Here is a 16366-nt window from a genome sequence, read left to right as displayed (position 1 = left end):
AGACAGACAGACTGTCAAAAATTTTACTGATTGCATTTTTGGCATCAGTATCCATCACTAATCACTCCCTGATAGTTATATTAGTTATATATTTCATGTACAGAATTGACCTCTCTACAGATTTATTATAAGTATAGATAGATTTAGCACCAGATCCTTTTATCCGGTGATATTAAACGGTTTTGATGTCAAAATTGCAACGTTATAATAAAGTTGTACACAATATGATCTGTTTCAATTTTGCAAGACTTTGAGGCGTGAATTTCAGTACCTTTGAAACCAATATTAAAACTTTATTCGTGGAAAATTGAAATGCTCTACTAGGTAGGCCTATCTGAAAGAAGGGTATGATTGTACTAAGTGTATTGCATTTCACATTGCATTTTTAGTACTCATAGAATTACGTTATGTACGAAAGAGTACTAAATTGAACGACCAGTAGAAATCAGTTAACACATTGAACGCCAACGCGGTCAATGTTGTCCGACACTGCACTTTCCTACCAGGCCAAGTAAAAATTTCGATTTTTTTCAATTTTCGTCGATTGTTTTTTTTTGTTAAATCGTTACATTATAAACATAAATAAAGGGTTTTATTAACATATAGTTGTTTTTGAGTCTCTACATCGAATTATTAAGCGTCGGACATCATTGACCCCCATGGCCCCAGCGAGCGAAAATTCGAAAATCCGTTCCGTAGGGCCACGCGGTCATGTTGTCGACCATCCCCGCTCGCATCCAAAAAAAAAAGGAGAACAACCAAAAAAATAAAGAGTTGTACGTTGGTAGGTTTTTGATATATTATATTACGCATAAATAGGAATAATATAAGGTATAAAATGAGAAACAAAACTAGCAGGATAAGTCTTAAATAGTGATTAAAAATAATAATAAATAAATCGATGATACCGTAAAAGGAACGCTAAAAGTGATTTTTTTCAAATTGTTTTAATTAAAAAAGGTTTAAATTTTATTTAAAAAATTGAATTTATCAATAATTCCTATAAAAGTTGTCCAAAACTGAGCCGTCCCAGCTATGGCATTGTCAAGAAGGCGCTACTATCAATACTGAACTATTAGTTACCATTTTTGCCTCGTTGGACAGCCATATAATTATGAAATTTACAGGAACATTACAACTGGGTTATTAATCCAATTTTTGCGACTTGACGTTTTAGAAATTGTTTGACTGTATTTAGAATTTTTCATCCATCACTGTAGTGTCACTTTCGATCGGTTCTTTTTTCAAAACAATATTGAATTGTCAGTATATCTACAAATAATATTTAAAAATATACTTAAACATAAAAATAATTATAATGACATAGCTGATTTAACATGCCAATAATTTCAACTACATGAATAATAAAAAAAGTTCTAGAATAGAGTATCGATAAGAGAAAAAATGTTTTTTCATACATTAAACAAATCTATTTTTCTCGACAATCCTGCTAGGTGTAAGCATTTAATAAGTACAATAATTTATGCCACTAATAAGGTTTTAAATGGCATAAGTTTTGTAGCTGTACAAAGAACTTAGTACCTGTACCAACCCTTCATACAAAGTGGTTGTTCAACAATGAAAGTGATTTTTTTTATTGTCCTGCATATTATAAATTATATAAAATAAGTAAACGATATGTTTCAATTAATGTTGATAAATTTGCAAAAATGCATTGTATAATTACCATGTTTCATTGCGCTACCGTTATCCACATTTTTTTTTCTAAGTCCGAGCTTTATCTAAGAACCAAGTGACGTACACTAATCTTGGGAGCCGCGCGGGTCAGCTTATATGAGAATTATTGAAGAAATGCTGCCCATCGGCTCAATACAGAGGTTTAAACATAGGTCTGACTCGCGGTCATCATTGTCCGACGCGGCCCGAACGGAAAGTTAAAGTGTCGCCCATCATTGTCCCCCATGGCCCGAACGGAACAGTGCCATTTTTAGGCTGGCAGCGAAGGTGTTAAAAGTACAGTGTGCTTACCATGAGTTTACATTAGGTGTGCTCGCTAGCGACCGCGTAAAAAAATGACATTATATGCATGACATATTTTGCAGCGCCCCTAGTGGCTACCTTCAAGAAATAAAATCTTCATAGAATTTTTTGACGTATTCGCTAGCGAGCACTCATGGTAAGCACACAGTAAAAAGTACAGGTAAAAGGTAGCGGGAAGGCGCTGGATGCAGGCCGCCACCAACCGGCCGTTGTGAACATTATTGGGGGAGGCCTATGTTCAGCAGTGGACGTCCTATGGCTGAAATGATGATGATGAATAGAAATCAGTTGGATCGCTATCGCCATTTTAGTTTGGTCGAACCTTAACATTTTGTCACACTTATTTTTATATTTTATCCCAATTTACTTATGCCTTATTATGCTATATACTGTAGCTTGAACTCCAAGCAACCAATACTCGTGGAATTTTAAACAGGATAACCTTTATACATAAATAATTGCTTTAATCCCGTAATCCCTTGCGTTAACAATATAGAATCGTTATCTTCTCATTCAAATTCAATATTCAAAGCGGTTTAGAAACTTTCGTTGTTTGTTTTATTTTAAAAACCGTTTAGCGATACATTATAAAGTGGGCTTTACTAAAAGGTTTTAGATAATATATTATGTTTTAGCTTAAAATATATACGAGTAAGTTATATACTTTGAATTCGTACTCACACATTCAATTTGGGCATAGTTTGAAATCTCAATCGGACATATACGGTTTGATGTCTACTCGAATCAATATCATAATTTCATGTACCAAATCAATGTCATAATTTTACAAATAACAAAAACATGAAGTTTTTGCTTACGTGTAACTTATTAGTCTACCGAACCAACCTCTGAGTCAAAAGAGTCAGATAAGTGCGTATTTTGAAACGGCGCTTAACTGTCGATTCAAGATGCTCTTTGACTCTATTGTTGATTATTGAGTCTGATACTTGTGTACGGGTCAACATGCTATGTGCTACTACTATTTGATTGATGAGGGCGTTTTATAATATTAGTATAGTGGTTAGATCACTTGTTAATATTATTTGTTGATCTTATATTGTTAAAATTCTTTCATAGTTATGATGGATTATAAAGACGCTACATTATAATGCTGATCTACACTCCAAAGGAAAGTTTAAAAGCAATCGAAAATTATGTAACTCATTTAGACTTACAATTGACATTCCTATTTCGTATTCTTTATTACATTAGACTTCCACCAACTCAAGATTAAGAGAGAACACACCTGTAATTTAAAATCATGTTCTACCAAAATTATTCTTAATACTCTGCTTAATGGTAATTTTATTGCTGTGGGCTCGTAACCTGTCTCAAATTTGAGTCACGCCTCGTGTTCAACGAATTATAAAACATGCGAGACGCTTAACTTGTAAGTTATTCTGGAAATAAAAAGACTTTTTGTGATACAAAGTTTTTCTATTCTAGGCTGAAAAGATAAGGATCTAGTACCTCATTTATAGTTATGATAGAAAAAGTTTTTGGAGCTGATAAGAAAGGCAAAGTTAGTAACAAATAACGAGCACAAAAATCGTTGCTAATCCAGTAGAGAATTCGGGATGAGGTTAGTGTGTTAGTAAGACCACCTGCTCATACCTAGAGGTCCCAGGTTCTATTGCCAGTGAGGATAGATTTTTCAGTTTGGTTGGTTGTTTTATGTTTCTCTCTCTCCATATTAATTTTAACAGCATTGTCGTGTTCCATCTCTTAGAGGAAAGATATAGAGTTCCTCTGTTGTTGAGGATTCCAGGTGAAGCTCGCTTCCACCTTCGGCCTGATCATCATTTTCCATCAGTTCAGCAGGCCCACAACTTCCTCATTGTGGATAAAAAAGTATCCAAATCGAATAACTCGTCACACGAATTTCACCCGAGTTAGAATTGGCCGAATGCACAATTCGCATGATTCACCCGAATTTATTGTCCGGTGGCGACATTATTCCCGCGGTTTTAAATTGGTTCCATTTGGAACTGCAATCCGGTGAATTTACTTTTTAGTTAATGCGCAGTGTTTATTATTAGACTTCATTTTGTTTGTTGATCTTTTTGGAAAAGATAAAAGTTGTTTATAGTACGACAGGTTAAGGGGTATCTCTGTTCTCAGTTGAAGGTGACTTATCAATTTTGCGGTAGGTATCTCGTTAATGTTACCTACTTAATCGCAAATGTATAGGTGTATGATAGATCTTGTGTATTTATTAGAAAAAAACATCTGCAAAAAAAAAAGTTTTTGAATTAGGTTGGGTGTTCCTAATGCCATTCCAATAAAATGTCTGTCCTTCAATTTAAGTTGAAAAAAAGTTACTTTTCTAACAACAGAATATTAAAGCTGAGTTGCACCATCTTACTTTGACTTTGACAAACGTCAAAAATATGTCAAAATCCATACAAAAAACATCGGTTATCGTTACAGTTACCGTCGAAGTTAGGTCACAGTTAGGTAGTGCAACTCAGATTTAGACAGAATACAATGATAGTTAATTCAGAATGTAGGTATACGATATTTGGTTATTTATATGGTAAATATGGTGGAAAGTTTGTTTCTTTAATTAAAAACCCGTGCAAAACCGGTGCGGCTCGTTATTCCACAATAAATGGGGGATACCTGATCCTTCATCCCAATTCAATGTAAACATTAATGGTATACAGGAGATTTTGTTATACAAATACAAATCGTTTTGCTGGAATTGTAAAATTCTGAATAAACAAACACCATTGTATAAAAGGATAGAAAAATATGTTTAAACAGGCGTGACATAATTCTCATTTTGTCAATGCGAAAGTCTACTATTTATCATGATTTTCTGGGTAATTTAATTAAAGATTCAAGAAGAAAAAAAAGGTTAATTAAAAAATAAACTAAAAAGGCAGCACAGCAAGTTAGTTTGAAAAATTAGTTTGGGAATCTAATTATTTTTTCAAGTTATGGACCTTAAAGTTCATAATTATTCGGTAACATGTTTTTATATTTGAGAATATAATATTTTTTGATGCTACGACAGACCAAACTCCTCGAGTGAAGGTGCGGGTAAAAGCTAAGTAGGTACCTACTTATAAATAAAAGAAAGCTAAACTACAGGAAATTCCCATAATAATTGTACCATTCCATCTTTTTATATTTCCTGAACTTCAATAAAGTTTTACGTTGTCTCCAATAATAATAAGCATCTACTTGTACATTATTTTTCCTGTTTGGCAATCTAAGTTATATTTAATTACAAATAAAAACATAATATTTTAAACTGTTGGTTACTAAAGCTAATGGTGCTTATTTATAAGTTACATTCAGAGTTGATGTTAATTCATAAATTAGGTGCCTAAATATTTTTTTAGTCTCATAAATACACACAACACAATAACTTATATTACATAATTATTTTCAAGAAAAAAAAACGGTCAAAATAATAACTTTTTTGACATAAAATTATTATTAAAATATTCTGCTACTTAAAAAATACGTTTTTAAACCTTTTTGGAACTTTTAATTGATATTGAACAAATTTAATTTATTTTTGTTTTTTTTTTTCAATTTTCTTATTTTTATCAAACACCTAACAAACATTTCAAACTAATCACAAAGTAGTGTTAAATTATTCAAAAAGTACTCACCTATAACTAGCAATCCACATAAACACGACGACACATAAACAACACACATTACTTATTGCAAAGTTATTACTAAACTGTCAGTATTAAATATTTATTATTTACATGGAAACAAACTCCAAACCTGGGTTCCTTAGTGCTAACACTCACTTAAATTAAGGTTCCATTAAACGTTATGTTTGACACGCACAGGCTTAATGTTCGCGATGACAGGTGTCGCGATCGGCACGAGCGGGAAAAACCGGTTGCGAGCGGCTGAGAGCGGTTCAAACCGGTCGGCGGTCGGCCAATTACTAAAATCCACACACAAGCCCGCGCTCGCGCCCGCACGGCGCATGCGCGGACACGATTGACACTGCCTAGCTTATGTACTAACGCCACAGGAATATTCATAAGTTAGTTTTTAGTTTTGTTTGATACATGTCTCTCATGGGCAAACGGTCGGCCCTCAACATTTGAAAGCTCCCGGGAATATCATTTTTCTGTTACAAACTTGTGGAATTCCATATTTTTCGCGGATACGAACTTTTTTGAGCTTTTGAATAAAGTTTAACTTTTGGTATTTTTTTGCCCTTTGATTTAATTTTTAAACTACATAGGTATTCCAATTTGAAGTACTCTTTAGAGTATCAACTCTGTAGCAGAGATTTTTATTAAAAAATCGCTGAACGAGCGTTCTCTATCATGTTTTCCTTTGCCATAATACAATTTGCAATATGTGAAAACAGTTTGATTCTTTTCGTTTCAGGAATACGGATGGCAATAAAATAGCACTGTTTTCGACCGTACAAGTTGTGTTTAGAAAATCTTTATGTTCGCCCGACCACTGCAGCTTAGTCGACTGTTCCAAGACAGTGATTTAAGATCTCACTGACCTGTCTTATTGTGCCGGTATTTGTAAATAGGTAGTTTAAAACTACCGGTAGGTAATTGTTCTTTTGTTGTTCGAAAAAAATCTGATTCTAAATATCTAAATTCTTTGACGGTTCGGTATAAAGTAACATTCGTGATAGATAATAATATAATTGCGTGATAACTTTAGGTAGCGAAGAAAAAACAAACAAAAAGAGACGTAGCGTACTGCTTGATGGTTTGAGAAACGGATCACAATACGAACTGCGAATTCAAATACTGCCTGTGCGGTTAAAAGAGGTTAGTGATTGTATTTCGTTTATTTATTAACTTGGTTATATGTGCTTTTATAATATTAACTATCACTTAATCGCTATGACTTTACCAAGCAATGAGCTTAATAGCAACATTTATAACATACACACGAACTAGAATCTTGATGCTGTATAAGTACCTGTTGGTAACCTATGCTACCTGCCCTTCTAGACAAAGTAGCATTTTTGACAGCTGTTAAACGTTTACGAATATTACTTTGTTAGGCGGGCTGAGTCTGCTTCCATAGTCCAAAAGTTTATGTTAAGTTACAATCTATTAACTAAGTTTATATTATTATTGATTCAATTTCTAGGAGGGACTCTGTATTATGCGTAATCGCCCACAGGTTATTTAGAACTTGGGTCAAACCGCCTCTGTGGTCTATTGGTAAGATATTTCTTAAAGATTGTTTTGGAGGCAGGGCTTGTTCCAAGTCAGCCTGGCTAGCTACCACCATCTTTTCTAATTCTGTTCCGGCAGTTGGAGATAAGATTACCAGTTCCTCTGTGGTTGAGGATTCCGGGTGAAGCTCGCTACCACCTTCGGCCTGATCATCAATTTCCATTAGGTATGATGCAGGCCAAGAGCTTCCAAATCACTAGTATGGATCAAACTGATTTTCCGAAAAGAATATTCCGTTCATCGAAAAGCGCGTGCAATAAACCTTTGGTGCAATTGAGTAATGTCAAACGGTTCATAAGCTCTGATATGCTTATGGTCTAAGTTGTTATGTGTCGATAAAAGGGTAAGAGGGCATCCATAATCAAGGTCAGCACGTCAATAATACTGATTTCGTTGTATCTGTACTCAAGAAACTCCTAAGCGTTAACCAAAGTCAACGCCTGGATTTGACCGTCTTGGTTTAGTGAATAAAAGGCGTCGCATCTGATTATGAGGAAATCTATCTTTCTTATATGCTTTAATAAGGAATACTGAACGAATGTAGATTTCTTTGTTGAATTTTGTGTATTTGCCCCCAGTTAATTTGAATCAATCAAGTTTTTCGAAAAGAACAATCCGTTCTTCGCAAAGCGCGATCCAATTGAGTCATGTGAAACGGCTCATAAGCTTGTGATCCCAGTTGTTGTGTCGATAGAAAGGTGAGAGGGCACCCATAACCAAGGTCAGCGCGTCACCAATACAGATTTTGTTGCGAACAACAGATTGAGTCGCCAAAATCCTTACTCCTTGTTATTTTCACGGGAGAGTAAACGGGTGGATTCCATTAATGTCTGCTAACGACCGGACGCACTTCGGATTGGGGTTTAAAAGGGTTGAGTGGTTTTGTACAATCGTTCTGATAAAAGGGGATGGATGTTAAAGCTTTTAGCGATTTAAAAGATGTCCCAGTGGAGGATTAATTTTGGCGTCAACGAACTAACAAGATTCTTCGAGAATTGTGAGTGCCAATTTTTAATTGGCTACATTTCTTTTTAAATATGAAACAAGAAAGATGAAAGAAGCACTGGTAGATTCCAACTGGTAGCCCTTCAATTAAAGAACTTAAATGAGGATGTACTCAAAAGCGGCGCAGTAGCATACATCACATTACGTTATGTGCCTACGTCACTAGATAATTATCGGTACAGTGTCGGCGGTCGATTTCTACGCTACAGAAGAACAAAAAGTGCAGGAATCTTGCATAGGTACTCGTAATTACTGATAACAAAGAGCTATAGAAAGTTATTTTTTGGATTTTTTACATAAATTGTGTGATAAATACCTAATATAGTTTCCAAAACCAACGCCGATAGACGCCTTGACCTATCTCACCGCCCATACGTTGGGTAGGCCCATCTTTTATCAATCATGACGCCTAATTTACCTAAATCTAAAGGGATTTGATCCTTTTGACCTTATTACAATGTAATAACACCTTCATGTCAACACTATAACATCGTAATAATACTAAGCGCTAGTTTATAAGCGAAAGGAAACAACAAATAAGTAGGTACTGCGAAGAATGTCAAACGTGTTTTTTGTTTACACGAATACTACAACTCGATATTGTTTTGGCACCGTTAAAAACAAAGCGTTATGTCGACTTGTCGATCATCCGATACTCGATGTCTCGATTATTCGATGTCTCGAGTTCTCGATAAGCCTATATTGAACTCGCCTATTTTATTACGTTAGCGCTGAGTGCACATGAGAGTAATATTAACCTCTAAAATGCGATTTGATGCTTATGAAACCTTGTGTAAATCTACTTGAATTGGTTATAGGTATTCGGTACTTGAGACAAGGGAAATATTAAATCGTGTTTCTCGTATGCCTTCAATTTATGTTTCCAGGTAATGTTAGTATATTAACAGCGATAATCAAGGCCGGTATACTGAAAGACGACTACGTTTACAGAACGTTACACATAAATGCGTACCTGCTATGTATTCAAATCGAGTGCTTTGTCTTTCTTACATGTTGCGGGTTTAATATATTATTATTTAATGCGTAATAAAGTATTTCTTTGACAGACGAATCACGCTGGTAAACATGAAAACAAAAGCTAGTCTAAGTTTATTTTTTACAAACGTCACGGATATTTTAAGTGCTTCTTTTTAGAGTAGGCGCACACCGTTGATTTTTCGTCGGCCGATAGTTTAGTCGGGCTGTTGATCAGTATGGGCATGTATGGGAGTGCGCACACTACGCCGATTAGATTTGGCCGATTCTTCATACAATTTGAAATCGGGCACAACTATCGGCCAACTAAAAATCAACGGTGTGCGCCTACTCTTAAGTGCTTTAAAATGTATAGATCATTATGATGTTGACATTACAAAACCACAACGTCTCAGACAAAAGAGAAACAATGAGGAAAAAGTCTTCAGCTCACCAGCTGTCGCTTTCTTGACTTTAGCTTTTTTTAATTGGTTTTTTTCAGAGGGGCTGCTACCACAGGTTAGGACAGACAAGTCAATGTTATGTCAATGTCTAAAAAAGATTTCATCGTAAAAGTGACAGAGTGAATTGGGGAAAAAGTTACGGCAAAATATATTTTAGAAAAATCAAAATGACATTGCTTATTCACGTTTAAATATAAATATGAACTATTTTTCATTTAGGGTATAATATTGGGTAAAACAATGCTGTGGTATCAGTGATAAAGAAAAAAGTCAATGTTGGATTTGTTCAGTGTTTTTTTAAGACTGAAGTTTGGTTAGGTGTAAATGTAGATTTGGTTCAAAATTCACTATCATTTTAAAGTCCCATTCAAATAAATCTATAATATACTTGGACGCTTCCGAGTTCCACGTAGTATTTGATATTTCGCATCAATACCCCTGAGTATCGGTGTCGCCGTATATTTTTATTTCGAAACCTATGGGAAATCTAGTTGTTTGTAAGTGGATAGATAAAAGGGAACGTAATGAACCATCCGGCGATAGGGAATCGGACCTTAAAAGGATAGCTAATAAATATACTTCGTCAGCTTTGTACCATTATCAAAGAACGTTAAACAAAATAGTGGAAATAAGGTGGACTTACGGTTGACATGGTAAGGGTCGAGTTTTGCGCTTGAACAACATCAATAGTTTTGCTGGCTTTATTAAAAACTAGCTTTTGCCCGCGGCTTCAACCGCGTGAAATTTAGTGTCACAAATCGGCATAAATCATAGGCTATAATGTTAATCTGGGTTACCAACAATAATACTGTAATGTTTCAACAAAATCCGTTCAGTGTTTTTGCGTGAAAGAGTAACAAACATCCAGACATCCAGACATCCAGACATCCAGACATCCAGACATCCAGACATCCAGACATCCAGACATCCAGACATCCAGACATCCAGACATCCAGACATCCAGACATCCAGACATCCAGACATCCAGACATCCAAACTTTCGCATTTATAATTATTAGGATAGTAGGATCATACAATCGGATGTAAGCGCTTGATAGCCAGTACCCATTAGCCCTTCGTGGTAAGCTAAAAATATGCTTGTGTTATGAGTGGGCTCACCACAATAGTCGAGCGGCAGTGGGATTTGAACCCACGTTCCTCGGATCTCGAGTCGGCCAGTCCGACCCCTTCGCCGTTCTAGCCGATCGTGGCTTTAATTATCGTGGGTTAGGATATAAATATCTTTGGACTAGTAAATAGTAAAAATAATGTGTGTTTGAGGTGAGAAAAATGTTTTTAATTAATAAAGTACTATGTCAAAATATTGTATACCTAAAAATTGAGACGTTAACATTAATCCATTTATTTGATTTGCTAGAGTTTACTTAGGCCTTTATATTATTTATCATTCAAAATAATACATTCTGTAAATCCGTAAAAAATCAAGGAAAAACATACAGTAACCGCAGTTAAATTAGTGTTTCCTAATGAAACACCAATTAAATCAGAAACTATACTGAAACATAGATCCGTACAGCTCGGTTATTTACAAAACAGATGTTTCATTTCTCGTCAATGACTATAACTTATTCATAAGCTTTTGGTATTAAACTGAAACAGTTTAGTCACAACAAAAACACAGGAAAAGTAGGCCCAACTGAATTGATAACCACCCAAAATGGAAAATTTAAAAAAAAAGTATATGTATAAAAAATACGATAATGTGTGAATTCCAAAATTTTATGTCAATTTTCGAGATAGCAGCTGATGTGTACAGCTATGTAAAATGAGATGTGCATCTTAAATCTATCCACCTCTTTCAAATACTCTACAATCACTATAATATTATAAAACAAAATTGCTTTCCTGTCTGTCTGTCCCTATGTGTGCTTAGATCTTTAAAACTACGCAACGGATTTTTGAAAGAGTGATTGAAGTAAATAAGTGAGGAATATTTATATGTAAAAAACATGCATATTATAGAAGAGAAACTTACCGGCTTGCACGGTTGCAATTGCAACCGTGCGAAGCCGGGGCGTGTCGCTAGTAATTATAAAGATCTCACAATGCAATACTGCTATTTCAGGACGTGTCAGAATGTAATACGAATATAGGTATTTTAAATAATAATACGTCAATTAGGTTTGTCAATTTTAAGCGCTCCTTCCAAATCTTACACTACTGTGGCCCATTCCTATTAAGCTATTACGTACTCTAGGTATCCTAAAGGGGTTGATTGATTACAGCATAATAATTATATTTGAATGTTATCTTAGGCAGGCCTGGCTCACTCCGCGCGGTACATCCGATAATTACCTACAGCGAAGCGCCCCGCCGGCGGGTATTATATCAGTCGAGTGTCACGCGCGCGCTCGTCAGGACGCTGGCGTGCGTTGTAGTATGATTATAATTCTATGATCGAAGTATTATTTAAAAATGGACATAAAGAGAAATAAATATTGTGCGGCGTTCGGGTGTTTAAATTCGAAAAGTAATCTACCGGATTTATCTTTTTTTTTCGCTTCCCAAAGATGCTGAAAGGTATGTTGGCCATGTAGGTAATCAATAATTCTTAGGATAGTATAGGAACCTAACCTACTATGACTACTGCTCAGAATGCGTTCGTTCGTTTCAGCCAAATGACGTCCACTGCTGGACAAAGGCCTCCCAAGGTTTTCCATAATGAATGCATACTTACCTACATACGTACCTCATTACAAATAAGTAGATTAATTATTTTTTCACTAGACAGCAACCCTAACAGCGTAAGAAGAGTTCAGAGGCACGCGATAGAAAGAGACAAAACTTGTAGGTGAATAAAATTGTAGGTACGTAGTGCTGTGCGAGCTGAATTCCACTGTATCGCGTCGTAGCAAGACTCGCATTTATTTAAATCGTCTTGCGGAGTAATCCTTCTGTACCTGTACTATTACATATTCTGTGTCTTAGGTTTGTTTAGACTCCAGTCCAGGTGCTGCCAGATTTGATAGAGGGAAGATTTCGTAAATACAAAGATAATTTGCTTTTACGAAAACTTTACTAAACACAAATAGTACAGGAAGACCTAGTGTAGGCGGGTCACCCGTTCGGTGGACTGACGATCTAGTGAAGGTTGCAGGAAGCAGCTGACCGCGGGAAATGTAGGACCAATATTTTAAGTTATCTTTGGGAAAAGTTTATCAGTAGAAGTCCTCAAAAAAACATAAATTAAGTAAAGTAAAGTAAAGTAATGTTTATTTCTCACCAACATAACAGATAATATTATGATAACAAACAATCAGGAAAAACAAAGTAAGAATGTTGGTGGGTTGATACCTGAACTAGGAAGATTCCTGTGTCTCAGGTTACCAACCCTCCACCCCATACAAGTACCTACAAGCTTCTCAAATAAGGTTTCCACTTGTAATTGTTGGGTAAACGGTTCTTTAATCTATTTTTCCCTTACCGTATTTAAATTAAAACTCATACTTTTCCCAACCCGAACACCCAATTCGAAACAAAAACTAAATTACACTCTATTCCTTGGAAAGTTATACACTATTCTTGCATGTATAAATTGAATCAGTGATCCACGAATGAATTCAGTTACAAGAAAATTGCGCTGATATTTTTCAACGAACTCCGTAGACTCACGTAGCATTGCGAAATAGAAATATGAAATTGTGCATAAACTTTATTGTGGAGCAGGAACACTCAAACGAAAGTTGCCTTCGAAATAAAGTGAAGTAAAATTATCACTGGAAAAAATCTGAGGTGTGAATACGATATCACATTGGTTGCTTTAGCAGTTCGTTAGTTTTATCATACGTTATTTTCCAACAGCAGATACCTTCATGTATTTGGGGAAATCTGTTAATGACTATACTCTTGCCTGTTACATATTTCAATATAATGACTATTTGTCAACAGCAAGTAGGTAAGTACTTACACTAGATTCTACGCCCAAATGGTGTGAAATACTCCGATAAACATCTGTATGGGTAAAATATTCATAATTCCCATATGCCATCCTGTCATTGTGTGATGTAGATTTGTTTTAATTTTTGCGATTTCGTATTATCGAACATGTATTTTTTCATCTTAAAACTTATGAATATAATGGGGATGTTGCCTGGGTCAAAAAGCAAGAGTTTTAATTAGTCCGTCAGTTAACTTATCAAAAAATACTGTACACGTATTTTTCACTTTTTCAAACTAATGAAAATTTAAAGAGATAAAGCGCCCCAAAGTTCATAAGAAGAGGCCCGTGACGTCAACGCTTGCTTAAAAATGCCGCACGTTGTGACGTCGTGCGCAACTTCAACGCACCATAACTATGTAATTATTTGTTAGATTGACAAATAAAAATATACGTGTCCAATATTTTTTGATATTAAACATTACGGACTAAAAAAATTTTTTTAGGCAACTAGCCTATTATTCGCTCTAAGCATCATAAATGCTCAAACCCTTTTTACTTGAATAAACCACATTTTAAGCAAGATAACAGCCTCAACAGAATGCTAAACACCAAAGTAAACTTCGCCAAATAATATCGTGTGATTTTAAAATTTTCGCCTCCGACTTAGCCAACGAAACTGGGCGGAAAGGAAGCGTATGTTATTTTAGGTGCTCTGTGGAGCGTAGGTGGTGCGATACGGCAAAATTCAATTTGCAACCCTATGTGAAGTTCGATTGAATTATGGTCCCAACTGTACACCAACTGACTTAACGTTTCCGTGTGGTAAATTCATTTAATCCACTTTGAAAGCTGTAATTTATTTTAGGAACACAAATAAGTCATTGGTATAGTGGCAGAAATTCATTATGCGTCCGATTTGGTGAAAGTGACAGATCCAATTTCATAATCACGTCGACATACGAAACGATAGCGAAACCAAAGTTGTCAAAACTGTGTGCTTACCATGAGTTTACGTTAGACGTGCTCGATATAGCGAGTAACGTCAATAAAATCTATGAAGATTTTAGTTCTTGGAAGTAGCCGCTAGAGGCGCTGTATAATCTGTCATACATTTAACGTCATTTTTAACGTACTCGCTAGCGAGGACACCTAACGTAAACTCATGGTAAGCACACTGAACTTTGCCCACAAATATCGTTATATGTTCGTTGTAATATCATCATCAGAAGTGGCGTAAAAAATTAAAACATTAAATCTCGATTTGTATTTAAAATAATAACTGTGACCAAATAAAATTTAACAATTTTTTAGATAATTTTTTAGACAATTTAACTGATTTTATCAACTTAAACTAAATGACACTGTGTCATTACTTGTCATTAATGAATCTTTAATTACCAAACGTCTGTCTTCCGGTTCGTAATTAATAGACGCTCGTATTTTCGTCTGAAAAGCTACATGAATACATTTGTGATGAATACATACGAGTATAATATACATTAAAAGCAGGTGACAAAAACTTTTTTAGTCAGTACAACGAGTAGGTAGGTATAATATGATCATTGATCGTTTTTCAAAGAAATAAAACCTTAGTTTTGTTTTTTTTATTGCCCAACACTCATGCGTCAAACTTTTTTGTTGTTTCATTTATTTTTAATACGAAATACAGGGTGCATATTTTACATTACGATGCTTTTGGTAATAGGTATATCCACCTTTTAAAAGGGTCTTGTTTCAAAAATTACTGATACAGATATTTAACTGACATGTAACTGTCAAATAAAATCAAATCGCTATGTCTGTCCATTATCTGAGATCTATGAAACCAAAAGTTATTATTTATGTGATAATTTTAAATCCTCAATATCCTTAAGGTAACTTTATCTTGAACTACCCATACACTTATAATCTTCTCTTAATACACCTAATAGTAGTAGAACAGAGTATCATAGAATGAAACAGAAAAGTGTGTAAGTATAATAGACCTTCCAGTCACTCAAAGCCGACATTAAGGTGTATTCAGGAACAATTCTACGCCGTTTCAGGCGCGGCACGAAAGTGCCTACTAAATGTTGCAGTAGAGATAAGTAGCAAATAAATAGAAATAGTAGGTTTATCTCACAGTATAATGTTAGACAAACACGTGTAGATTAGCGCGGGCGGGCGGGATTAGGCAAAGACAAACAACACAAAAACGGACTAATCTCGCTGGCGAACTACTGCTAAACACATTTGTGTACTAAGGCGACTCGACAAGGACGATATACGATTAAACGGCCGGGTAGAATATTTTTAACGCACGTTTACAACTTCTATAATGGTTTCGGGTGTGGTCTAGAATTTTTCAAAGTCAAACTCATGATCGTATAGCGTCGGGTGTAAAGGGTTAAGTAAAATGTTTCATTTAAAATCTAAAAATATTAAAAAAACGTTTCGTGAATTTCTATAAATATCGTCTCAGAAACCCAAACTTTTAATAAAACTTTTAAAAAAAGCAAATGAATAAAAAGCTAAAAGGTAAATATACACAGCGAATTATAAACTTGACATAATGAAAAATTCATGAAGAATAATTTTATACTGGAAAAACTGAAAATGGCTTAAAATAAAATTAAAAGAAAATATTAAAATAAGACAATGCTAATGATGGCATCAATCATCATTATCTTATTACGTATTGGGACCATTAGGTAAGTAAAATGGAAATAATCATAAATACAAAATAAAAATTACAGCGAAGCCGACGTTCAATCAACGTTGTAATTTGACGCAACTTAAAATACCGGCCAAGTGCGAGTCGGACTCGTGCACGAAGGGTTCCGTGTGAC

General features: G+C 35.0%; 1 protein-coding gene across 1 annotated transcript in view; it reads right to left on the bottom strand.

The window, feature by feature from the left end:
• Window positions 1-5909, bottom strand: part of LOC114350301 (cell adhesion molecule 2-like) — a 229551-nt gene extending 223642 nt beyond the window's left edge. The window contains exon 1 of the mRNA XM_028301037.1: window positions 5628-5909. The gene's annotated coding sequence lies outside the window, so the exon portion shown is untranslated. The remainder of the gene's footprint in view (window positions 1-5627) is intronic.
• Window positions 5910-16366: the final 10457 nt, after the last annotated feature.

The sequence above is a fragment of the Ostrinia furnacalis genome, unplaced genomic scaffold, assembly GCF_004193835.3.
Source record: "Ostrinia furnacalis isolate ACB-3 unplaced genomic scaffold, ASM419383v2 OfSCF0862, whole genome shotgun sequence".
In the NCBI taxonomy this organism is placed as follows: Eukaryota; Metazoa; Arthropoda; class Insecta; order Lepidoptera; family Crambidae; genus Ostrinia; species Ostrinia furnacalis.
Note: the sequence above shows the minus strand (reverse complement) of the source record. Positions and strands in the feature narration are given on the sequence as shown.